At 37.8% G+C, this 12,584-nt stretch overlaps 1 protein-coding gene across 12 annotated transcripts in view; it reads right to left on the bottom strand.

Annotated features, from left to right (window-relative positions):
* DLGAP1 (DLG associated protein 1) overlaps positions 1–12,584 on the bottom strand; it is a 419,363-nt gene that overhangs the window by 290,862 nt on the left and 115,917 nt on the right. For 3 of the 12 annotated variants that reach the window (XM_080581949.1, XM_080581952.1, XM_080581950.1), the window contains exon 2: positions 3,456–3,615. The exons of 8 other annotated variants lie outside the window; for them this stretch is intronic. The gene's annotated coding sequence lies outside the window, so the exon portion shown is untranslated. Of the gene's footprint in view, positions 1–2,811; positions 2,906–3,455; positions 3,616–12,584 lie in introns of all 12 variants that reach the window. One more of the 12 variants, XM_080581948.1, reaches the window with a different exon arrangement.

Genomic DNA, 12,584 nt, shown 5'->3' with positions numbered 1-12,584 from the left:
CTCATCCATACTAAGAACCTAGTCATTTACATAAAATGACCATCCTGGTAAGAGTACAGGTTCACATAGTTCACTTCATATATATTCCTAGCCAATGTTGTAAGACAGGAGTCTGTGACATATTTTAATTTTGTTCTGTATCACTGCTGGAATCACATATTTCGTTTTCACTTTTAAAAAGGATTTTTAAACCTCTTAAACAGAGTGTTTCACTTGCCTGTCCTCCTCCTCTTTTCTCTTCTTCCTGAAGACTGTAGAGTTAAATTCACCTAATGTTTGTACTGAAAAAGCCTGGCTCAGGACTTGATGCTGCAGACTGTCAAGTGGGAGGTAAGTTATTATCTATAAAGATTCATCTGGCCATGTCAAGAGATCCATAAGCCTGTAGCTGAATTACTGGAAACCTCTAATGGAATGTGACTGAATTATACTTTGTAATATTATCTTTTTTTTTTTTTTTTTCCCAAAAAATATATTTAGGGACTATATTCGTATAACAACATTTTAATATGCCTTTATGCATTGTATTCAGAGAACTCTTGCATCAGCTCAAACCTATTCCCTAAGTGGATCTCCTTCTCCATGGAAGTACATTTTCCCCTTAGCTACACAACATGGAAGGTAGGGAAAAATACCACTCCACCTTGTGGCCAGAAAATTGGATGTATTTCTGTGCAAGCAAACAACAAAAACAAACAAAAAAGATACTGTGATAACATTACAGTGCAGCTCTTGGCTTATCTCTTGGCCAACATTTTGATCTATTCTGTACAAATCAACTCCATTTTTCATGACTTGAAAGAAAAAAATCCTGTTTCTACAAACAGAACCCAATTCACCTTGTTGAGAGCAATCAAGAGCTATGCTGGAGAAATGGTAAACAATCTCATGCAAAGTATGGTTAAGAACAATCTCTTCAGTTGTACTTACCCTACATTTCACATAACAGTGTGAGCAAAGGTTTTGGGCTTCCCAGAAAGATGCTAATATGCTAGATCAAGTCCATCTGACAGTTACCAAGACAGCTGGGGGGCTGGAGCATGCAACATACAAACAGACTGAAGGAACCGAGTTCTTCAGTCTTAAGAAGGGAAGGCTATGGATGAATATTACAGTAGTATACAAACAAGCAATGGGAAGTTGTAGAGCAGACAAAGTCAGCCTCTCCTCAGTGGTGCTCAATGAAAAGTTGCAAACAAGTTTTGACAAAAGATATTCCAATTAAATTTTCAGGAATAAAATATTCACTGTGGACATGACTGGTCACAGGTTGCCCAGAAAGGCCATATAACCTCCACCCTTGGAGATTTTCAAAACCTACCTAGAGAAAGACCTGAGCAACCTGCTTAAGCTTGGAAGTTCTCTCTGTGAGGCTGACCTTGCTTTGTGGACCATATGACCTCTAGAGACCTGCTCCTACCAAACTTGTTTTGTGGTTTTATTAATATGAAGTCAGGATTAGACCCAGCTGACACAACGTCAGAAGCCGTAAAATCATACATACTCTACACAGCCTAAAATGAAGAATCCCGACATTTTTTTTCTGCAACCAAATATCTACAAACTTTGTGACAAAACATGTGTCTCATCCCCCCTCTAGTGGCAGGTACACATAGGACAACTCACTGTTAAAACTAGTTTGTAAACTAGTGGCAAGTACCTGAGGAGTGAAAGATGCTTATCACACACGTGGATATCAGTACGTTCTGATATCATGGAATTGCTGGGGTTTGCTTTCAACTCGTTTTGAAAAACAAACAAACAAAAACTGAGAAAAAGGCACATTACATATATTCCTAGCATTTAAGATCTCCCAATGTCCCTAAAGCCACCTTAAGTATGCTTTTTTTCTGACATTGAGCTCTTTTTCTTCAATTTTCAAATGCTATTTGCATGTTCTATATTTATGTATATATGCAAATGCACACACGTATATATGATTATCTCTTAGTGTATGTGCATCATTTTAGTGGTTGTATATATATTTACATTTATGTGCACATTTTCTTAGTGGACTAAGCTGATAAAGCATTTCCAAGAGCTTTTTATTCAGACAAGGCTGCCTAAAGTCATCTTTTACATCCATAAATCAATAAAATTGTCTAAGTTTGAAATATACATATGTATTATAATTACTAGTTATGAATTATGTCAAAGAAGTTCACGTATTCAGATCAAAGTATATCATAAATGTGGTTTAATGTACTTCAACTTAAAAAGAAAAATTAAAAAAAAATCTTAAAAAGAAAATATAAAGAAAAATAACAAAATCAACATTAAACTCTGCTTACAAAAAGTAAGAATACTATACATATATTTACTTACACAGCTAGTATGCACTATGTACATCAAATAGTAAAGGAAATATAGAAACACATATGATGGTAATTGTGGCAATATGATTCATACAACCAAAATAAAAAAAAAAAAAAAAAAAAGAAGTCAAAAAATAAAGAAGTCAAAGTGAAGACTATTTTAAATAGTCTTCAGAAAAAAAAATAAATAAAAATGCATGTTTAGCTACTGGTTGGAAAGAAGTGAACTTTGACATACATGAGGCACCCTGAGAATATTTTCGAAGTATTTTAATGAACTAAATCATTAAATTTCATAGAAAATTACTGACATTACTGAGGCAAAGTTGCAAGAAGTGCACACTTTAACCATACTTTCAGCTATGGTAAGAGACAACCAACATTCTCAAACTGCTTGACCTCTAATGTACCAAAACCATCTTAGTTTGCTATAGACAGACAATATTTGATGAATATCGAAGATGTACCCGAACAGCAACAGTAAGACAGCACCTACCATAAAGGATATCAGATACCAGTTCCTCCCTTGATAAGCCAAACAAGCTTTTGTGCAGCTCTCCTGTACATGTAAAGTGATATACAGCCTGCAGCTATCAGAAAAAAATAGCACATGCAGAAGCTTAACAAGAATTTCCACATGGGTTTCCTAGCCACATTCTTGTGTATTCACAACTGGGCAATTTTAATTTAGATACCAGTTTGTCAAATGGTTCTACATGTAATATTAGTTTTAAGCATCCAAAGATCTAACAACTTAAATGTGGCAAATCATCTGCTTAAAGTTAATGCGTGCCAGCTACGTGCAGAGTGGGGCCATGAACATCTCATTCGTTAACACAGAGAGACAACCTGTCATAATCAAGGGGACAGAAAACACTTGTTGCCAGAGCACAGAATGAAAAAAGCATCTTCAACAATCTGATAGTGCTGATAGCCCTATTATCCTACCTCTGACAGCTGCTATTAATATTTATTAGTACTAAAAAATGTTACCAGGCATTACACGGAAAACAGTGAATGCTGCAGCCAGTGTCCAGAAGTTTTATCAATTCAAGTTACAACTCATACTACATAATGGCATTACAACAACAGGGTGAAAAAAAGGCTGCAGGTGGATACAATTTACAAAAGTAGACTTACTGGGCGGTGCATTTATCAGGTTACTTTTGAAACTATGTACATTAATCAATAGTTCTAAATGCTGCTAGATTATTTCCTCTCCAGAAACAGCAAAGCATGCCACTCTTGATCAATCAGACAGTGATGCTCAGTACATCCTCTACAATTCAGTCTTGCACACCTGAAAGAAACATGGAAATACAGCTTAAAGTGGTATCACTAATCTTTGAAGTTGCCATTCTGTCTAAGCAAGGCTCTGTTAACAGAAAATGGAGGGAAATAGACATCTCTACATACTCTAAATTATGAAAGTACTTTAGAATGGGAAGAGTCGCCCTCTGTGAATGTTCTTTTCTTACCATTATCTGCAGACTACTTAAACAACTAGCTTTGGCTAGACACCTAGATCTTAGCTCATGTTAAATAAAATCTCCACTTTTGTTTTCAAACTTCAGATTTAAATTTGGGTATTACACTAATCAAGATACAGCCAGTCAGCACTAGCTAAAAAAAGGATAAATAGACTATGCTAGGAGGTAAGCCTTTCCACAAGCATGTGGAGAGCTCCAAAGAAAAGCAAATGAATCAACCTTGCTTTAACAGCCATAGCAGCATGGCAGAACTCCAGTTACAGACACCGATGGAAATTTAGGAATGCCAATGCAGTGTTGGTGATTGCCAATGAAAGAGACACATTTTTTACACTCCTACAAGTTCCAGGAAAAATAATTGATTAGGGAAAAAAAATAAATCTGGTGAATAATTACTAATTTAAACAGAACAAAAATATATATTCACTAAACAACATAGTATCCTGAATACCATCAAGCCCCTCAGAAGATGTAATACCTAAAAGTCATTTTTCAGGTGTGCTGAAAAGAACACAGCAATCTTTAAGACAAAAAGTTTACGTAATGGGGCATACACTGAAGAGGCATATTATACAAAGAATCACTTCCTCTAACTTTTTGGTCTTTCATTTTTCTTCTAAAACAGCTCAATTTTCCTTATGTTTTACAGTTTCTGGATACAAAATGGAATAAAATGATTCAGACGATAATTGGCTGAGTCGCAGACTGCTAAATATTTGAGGATATGAAAACAGTTCTTTTTCATAAAGGATGATGGCCAATTTAAATACCATATTTTTAGGTTCTGAAATACCATTCCGCATCCAGAGGAGGGCAACAAAGCTGGTAAAAGTGCTGGAAAACATGTCCTATGAGGAGAGGCTGAGGACACTTGTGTTGCCCAGTCTGGGGAAAAGGAGGCTGAGAGGTGACCTCGTGGCTCTCTGCAGCTTCCTGGGGAGGGGACACACAGAGAGAGGTGCCGGCCTCTGTTCCCTAGTGACTAATGTCAGTACACACAGAAACAGCACAAAGCTGTGCCTGAGGAAGTTCAAACTGGACATTAGGAAAAATTTGTTTACTGTGAAGGAGGTCAACACTGGAACAGGCTTCCTAGTGAGGTGGTTGATGCCCCATGCCTGTCAGTGTTCAAGAGTCATTTGGATAATGCCCTCAGTAATAGGCTTTAACTTTTGGTTAGCCCTGAAGAGATCAGGCAGTTGGATTGGATGATCTTTGTAGGTCCCTTCCAACTGAACTATTCTATTCTATTAAAAATAGCTAATTGAAAAACAACAACTTATGCTATTCCATGCACTGATCTTGACCTTTTTATTATGTAGTTCAAGATCTGCTTGGACATTGTCAGAGCAAGATATGCTTGCTATACCAACCCCTTGCAGATGGAATCTCTCTGGACTCTCACTGATTAGGCTAATAAGGATTCCACTGGATACTATTTATCAAGTCTTTCACAAAAGTGAGCTTGCCTGATACATTATGAAATACCGCATGTGGCGAGTCAGTACTTTGCTCTAAAGTACTGTTTAGGAAATACAACTGAATAAGCAAGTCTAATTGTGAATTCACCCCACCAATTTGGGAGGTTTCAAGAATCCTAGAACGGCTTGGGTTGCAAGGGATCACCTAGTTTCAAACCCCTGCCATCGGCAGGGATGCCACCCATTAGATCAGGTTGCCCAGGGCCTTGTCCAACTTGGCCTTGAACTGTTGTGGGGTATCCACAACTTCTCTGGGCAAGAACACACCAGAAATATGTCTTCCCAAATGACTTACTGTTGAGCTTTGTCAGTTTAGGAATCCAGTGCAGAATTTAAGAAGTGACATGTCACTATCAGCATAATATTGTCCTGTAAATGAGCTGAACTAAAATGTGTTATCTGCAGTAAAAATGACTCAAAGGAAAAAGCAAAGAGCACAGCATGGAAAAGATAACTCACTTCCAAGTATGACTTAATGAACAAAAATACTGAAAAAAATATCCTTTTTAAGCAGTCAAATTTAAGATGATGATGAAAAAAAAAAAAAAAGAAACTGGATTTCATTTCATGCTATTCCATACTGATGAATAATTCTCTGAGTTCCCCTTGTGGAAAAATGATAAAACTCTAATAAAATGATTCATAGTACTAAAATATTTTCCTTAGCAAACATCTTGTACATTAGTAGGACTTCTACAGAGGAATATGTTTTTTTTGGAAGATTTATTATTGTGAGATTATGGTAGGATGATCTGGATGCCTCAATGTATTTAATCACGTCATCGTGGAAGAAGTATTTTGTTCTTTCAAGAGGCAGACACACGTTTGAGGGCAGGCAATAGATCTTATATTCTGAAGCTGAAAAGATAGAGTCTGCACAGGCTCATGTTGTCTTGACAATGCACAATAAAATAGCAATAAGTGTGCACCATTAACCCCACACCAAGCAATACATGGCTGGCATAAGCAGTGGAAGAGGTCCACTTACTTATTGACTTGAAGGAGGCACTGCAAGAGCAATAGAAAACCATGCATGTGGGGAGGTAATTGAAGAAAGAAAGAAAAGAATCCACTCTAATATTTTTTACTGTAGCTGCTAGAGGTTCATTTACCAAGAAAAAAAAAAAAAGGAAAAAAAGAAAAATCTCTTCCTGTGACCAGTATCAATACACCTGCAAATAACTACAGGAAAAGCCATCCTGCTGAGCAAATTGCATATAAGGCATAAAGTGCACAAACTTCAAAATAAGGTTTTTGAAGATCGGATTCTCAAACTACTCCATGAGAGTATTTTATATTAAAGCTCATGAAACAGATAGGCTAAAAATACTGGTATAAATTATAATGTAATAATGTTGGTCAGAACTGCAAAGGCAGTATAATTGAACATATGAACAATTACATATGATGTTTCAGTTTGGGTTACATCATCATAAAAAAAAAAAGAGGTATCAGAAAGCCCAGCATGTGATAAATGTTATTACATGACACCTGAGGCAAATCAGAAGGCTTAATCACTTCATCGGTGAGCCCACCTCCAAGCCACTGGGTGACCTGGAAAGGAAATCCAGACACCAGCCACTAGCCAGAGTGTTTCACTGAAGCCAGCTGCTGCACTCCCAGCCCACTCTCACACTTAAAGACACAGTATATGAAACAGGATTGACATGGCAGACAATCACCTAACTGCAGGAACATCAGGCAACCTGAAAAAGGCGGGGAGCAGTTTTCCCTGAACGCCTTTCTAGCAGAGCTCAAGACTGAGGATCTGTGCAAGGAGTTGCAGAGACTGTAGTGGAGTGCAGTTCTGGAGGTTGGCAACCCAGTAAGAGCACAGCTTGTGTGCCAAGAATGAGAAGCAGGGTTGGGCAGGCAACACAGAGCTGGAGCTGGCGTAAGGTGGGAAAATATGGATTTGGTTGAAGAAGTAGAAATATAGAATAAGGGGGTGGGAACTTACAGCAGGAATAGAGAAGGTCCTATTTTGGATAGCTGTAGAGAATCCAGGAGGAAGCTGGGGCTCTTGAACACTTTACAGCATGACTTCAAGACCCAGAGATTTTGGCAACCCTTACTCTGTACTGACATTATACTTTTATACTGACATTATACTGACTTTAACATACTTTTCTCGCACTGTCACTAGGTCTTGCATTAAACTGTGCTCCTCCTGCCCACGCTGTTTCATATCCCACACCTCCTCCCAGCCTCACTACACTTAGAATATCTTTTGTATACAAACTAGGGAATATACTCTCAAGAGGCTTACTTACAGTAGCTTTCTATAATATCAACTAAAATTCAAAAACAAGTATGCAAATTCAAACTGTGAAAGTCTGAAGGAATCAGAATCCACAGGTATCCCTGAGAAATTTCTCTCATTATCCTCAAAGGTGGCAGAGAACCCCACCCTAAAGGAGAACTACATATTTGGTTGACTTCACTTTTTGCAGTGCATGTGCAGCACATGAGCCCAAATTCAGTACACAGACCTATCATACAATTTAATTAATTTCGATGGGATTTAAGTGAATATTGTTCATTAGTCTGTCATCTGTGCTTCTGGAATTACCCAGGTGTACCATGTGGTAAAAATGAAGCCTCAAATGCTAATATGCTAAAATGAGTGTTGCTATTACCGCTTATTGCTATTAAAATAAGTGCAACTTCACAGTGGTGACCTTCCCATACAGTTCAGAGAAACACAAGCTAAACCCCCAGTGTTCAGGCTTACTTTCTGTCTGTGAGGGGAGTAATGATTAAAACCCTTTTGAAGATCACCATCAAAGCCTATTTTGCTATTGATTTATACTGAATATTAATAATTAAACAGCTGGCATATTTCTCAGCTTCCTCTCATTGAGACCCAATAAAAGGTAATCTATTTATGTTCCACTCAAGATCTCTAGTGGTTCTTTACTACCTCAGTGTCCAGTAAATATTCACTAATCTTATTATGGGGCAAGATTAATTTTTCATTTGAATCAGTAGGAAGATGGCTTCTTTAGCTCCCAATAATAGCTGTTGGATCTGTAAAGTGGAAAGGAATCTGTCACTGCATGTAATGTGAAGAAACTAGCCAATCACTTAACAAGTTTTCTTTAAACGGGAGTTGGACCTGATTCATGAAAAAAATGTGTATGTTCAGTGGGTGGTAACTTTAATGTAGTTCTTTTATGTATATAAGGGTTAGCCAGAGTGTCTGAATAAAAAAGGAAGCCAATCTGCTTTTATTCAGGCATAACACCATGTGGGCTGGATGTGAAAAACAGAAATGGTATATTAAATGCAATTCAGAGAAGAGACTCATTTTCTTGTTAGTAGAAATTATGGCAATAGGAGCCCAGCTGAAATCTGTAACACAATGATATGAATCAGTGATGACTGCAAATGTGGGTCTTAGAACAAAACTTTTTTTTTTCTTTTTTTCCCTATAGTCGAGGATTTTTCTGTCATCCTCATGGAAAAGCTGTAAACACCTGTGATCTTCCACCTCCTCTCATGTTCCTCCTTCCTAATGTTGAAGAATTGTTAGGATCCTTATCATTCAAGGATGTGCAATAAATGTGACATTAAAAACAAACCATGTTTGATTTCAATGGTATGCTCCTTTTTCAGCCTGTACCTCCCAATTTATCCCCATTTTGGGGAGAGAACACCAGGGGACCAATTGCTGTAGAAAATTCATGTACTTTTCCTAGATGAAATTTACATTTGTAACTCACTACACTTCTCATAAAAGGAGCAGCTGTTTAAAACTGAAAATCAAACCACTAGTGTCTGCCAGATTAAAAAAAAAAAAAAAAAAAGCAATTTAATTTACATTTAAAGTTCATGGGGGTTACTGAATTTTGTTAGAAAGGGTCCAGTATGAAGCACCTTTGTTATTAAAAATCCATTGCTGCAAAGGAAAGAATCCTGTCACAAGGACAAGATTTCAGAACAGCTTCCTGATAATCTTGATAATTTTGTAATTGGATTTTTTTTTTCTTTCAAAAAGTGACCTGTTGATCCTTTTTACTGGAGCAACAGTCCCAGCCATGAATTTTAAGGTCACAAACAGAAACCACTTGTGGGGAGACAGTGATGGACTGCAGCATACTCAGGCTAGTAATAATCCAAGAGTGATATTCAGCACCATAATTTCATCCGGCCACGTTAAGATGGGATGTATCCTCGCTTTTCCAGTGGCTAGAAAAGGCACCCAGGCGGTAGCTCAAACTAGATTCCCAGTTGTCAAACAGCTGAATAATCTAAATCAAACAGGGAAATGAATCTCATTTGCAATTACTAACAGCACTGAATTCATAGCTAAACATGCTCCACCACAGGCTTTTCAAGAGCCATATTTTCTACTCACAATTTATTTACTTGGGGTCTCCAGCCTGCGCTGAAACTCATAATGTCCACAGCTGTCACCTGACATGATTGATTAATGTTAGCTTACACCTACCTGCATTGACAGCACCCCCATATTGTACAGAAGTGTAGCTGGGAAATTCAGGAGAGTTGTCAAAATGGTAAAACAGTTAAATTAATCCAGTAACCCTTGGGTAAAGCTCAATTTTGAGGAAAGGCTGAAGTTGTTAACCTTGATTTTATTCATCCAGTATTTGCATTAAGATATGTAGGTTCTTTTAACACCCTAAATTAGCAATTGAACCAAGACAAGCCATACAATTCCTACACAGGTACAATAAAAATGTAGCAAACTGAAGCAAAGCTACTACCAAGTTATAGAGTGTTTATATTGGACTGAAACTATTTCAAGTTTCTATGCTTCCTAGGCTTGTTACTTCACAATAATTTTGCCTAGGGCCATTAGGCATGCCTTCTTCCCCATAATAGGCTGATTTATCATGTCACACAGGGGTCTTAACAGGATTCACGACTCTACCGCCAATCACTGGAATTCTGGTAAGCAGAAATATAGGTGATAAATAATAACTATAACATGGGATTTGAGACCTATAAAGCAATACACAATATTTTACTTCCAAATCAGCAAATTCCTCTTCTCCATTTTCACATGCTGAAAACCATACTGTTAAAAGCTTTTGATCAAATCAGCTGTCATGGGTTATTTAAAAAACAAACAAACAAACAAACAACAAACCAAACCCAATAAACCAAACCAACCAAAACAACAATAACAACAACACAAACACCAAAGAGGATGCTCTGTTTCATCAATAACCTTAGCAGCTCCCTTGAAAGAATCCTGTTGAAATACAGCATTTCTGGGAAGCAGGGTCATGGAAGAGGCAACTTTCCTCCTGACCCCCATAAATCTCTCCCTCCCCCAACATTTATGCAGGCCAGAGGCAATTATGGCTATTTACATGGAAAGCCAATGGTTACGCATCATCTCTCAGTTTCTATGGCAGCACAGCTCCTGCAATACACACCTCCAGGCTCACCAGAATCCCTACATACAGTTAAGCCATTCCCTTAACAGTGAATTTCCTCCCAGAATGTGCCAGGCAATGTGAATTAATGCTGACCCCATCACTGGCAGAGGGAATTCTGAGGTACTGGGGTGAGGCTCTCTGAATGAATAGCAGTGGTCACCCCTGCTGCCTCCTGGCCTCCCTCCTGCCTCATTCTGATGCCCTCACCAAGACCACAGAGGCTCTGCCAGGCAAGTGGCAGGAAGAGAAAATCATGCCAAAGAGCACACTCTCCTTTTATGTCCTGCCATTTTCTCCTCCTTGGAGAGAACTGAAAAATCCATCACCCGGAAAATTAAGATGGAAAAGACTGAAATCACTTCTGCCTTCACTGTTGTTAAGCTTATGCAATAGAAACATTTCCTAGATAATGGGATTTGTCAGCATCAGTTGAAAAAAATGCCTACTGTGTGATAATATTAAGAAGCCAACTATCCCTATAAACAGGAAGTGGCTGACATTATTTTTTCAGTTAATTCAATGCCTGAAGCAAAGCTATATATTATTGTTAACTATACAGATAACTGGAGTGCTTATACCAAGTTTACTTAAATTTTACATTGCAATTAAAGTGTCTGCTTTACATATACACGTGTTTAATTTTCTCAGTGCTGTCTTACCCTGTTCCTTGGCAGAATTTTAATATTTTTATGTTGTTACTGGAACACCCAATTGCAGCCAATAAAAGGGAATATACTCTCTAAGTGTATCAGAATGTATCCTGTATGTTAAATGTATTAATGGATTACTTCAGCTAAAAGTCCAATGGGAAGTCTATTTTTATAAGGTGAAAAACACACACACACACACACACACAAAGGATAAGAATAGTCCTCACCAAAATTTAAAATTTTCTTTATGCAAGTTAAGTATCCCATCATTATATGACAGTTTTCCTTTCTGATGCTGACAGAACCTTGGATTGGCAGGAAACTTGGAAGTTTTGATTAACAACCTACTGGAGCTCTTGGCAACGTGCCTGAGTGTTTCAGATTACTGCTGCTATAGAAACTCCCCTGGGTGACTGCACTGCTTTTCTTTTTCCTTGCATTTCTAAAATGTTGATCCTCAATGGTGTTTTTTATTTTTATTTTTTTGGTCCTTTTGCAGTTTGCTCCACTTAGTAGCAACTACTGCATTACTGCTTTACCCTTGCTTAGTGAAGAGCACCGCTACACAAACAGCTATCATTACAGATAACAGGCATCATAAAAGAGTTTGCCATATGCCTTGTCAGCTGTCCAAACTGATGACACAATTCTTTTACAGCAGTCTGTGTAGTTCTTAGGAGATATATACGTGTTGGGAAGTAGCAATTCATTAGCATTTCTTTAAGTGTAATGCTAGTTAACAAAATTTTAAAGACTGATTAAATATGAGCTCAATATTAGCTTAATTTTAAATTACTATTTAAAAATTGTAATTCTGACTTATCCAAGAGAGAACATGTACTGGCTAGAAAATCACACAAAAATAGTTTATTTACACAAGACATTCCCTTCTTTCAGTTCACTTTTTCAGTGCTTGCGCTTTCCCCCCTGTCTCAGGATAATACAAATGACAGCAACATGGGGAATGGTCTCTCTCCTTTTCCAGAATCACTGACAGTCTTGAGTAGGAGCAGAAGGACCAAATGCACTTTCCATTGCTACCCAACTAAATGGAAAAAAATTACAAAATTTTGAAATGGTGTAGCGTGCAGTGCCATACTGCTGTCCTACCAGGGTGCCTTACATAGTTCATGTCAGCTACACCAAAAGGCTATCCTCACTACCAAAATGACTGTATCTTCTGCACACATCCATCCTCACACTCACAGCTGCAACCATTGTTTCAAGAAGCCTTGGG

Source organism: Anser brachyrhynchus (assembly GCF_964034855.1).
Source record: "Anser brachyrhynchus genome assembly, chromosome: 2".
Classification (NCBI taxonomy): Eukaryota; Metazoa; Chordata; class Aves; order Anseriformes; family Anatidae; genus Anser; species Anser brachyrhynchus.
This window is presented reverse-complemented; position numbering and strand designations above follow the sequence as displayed.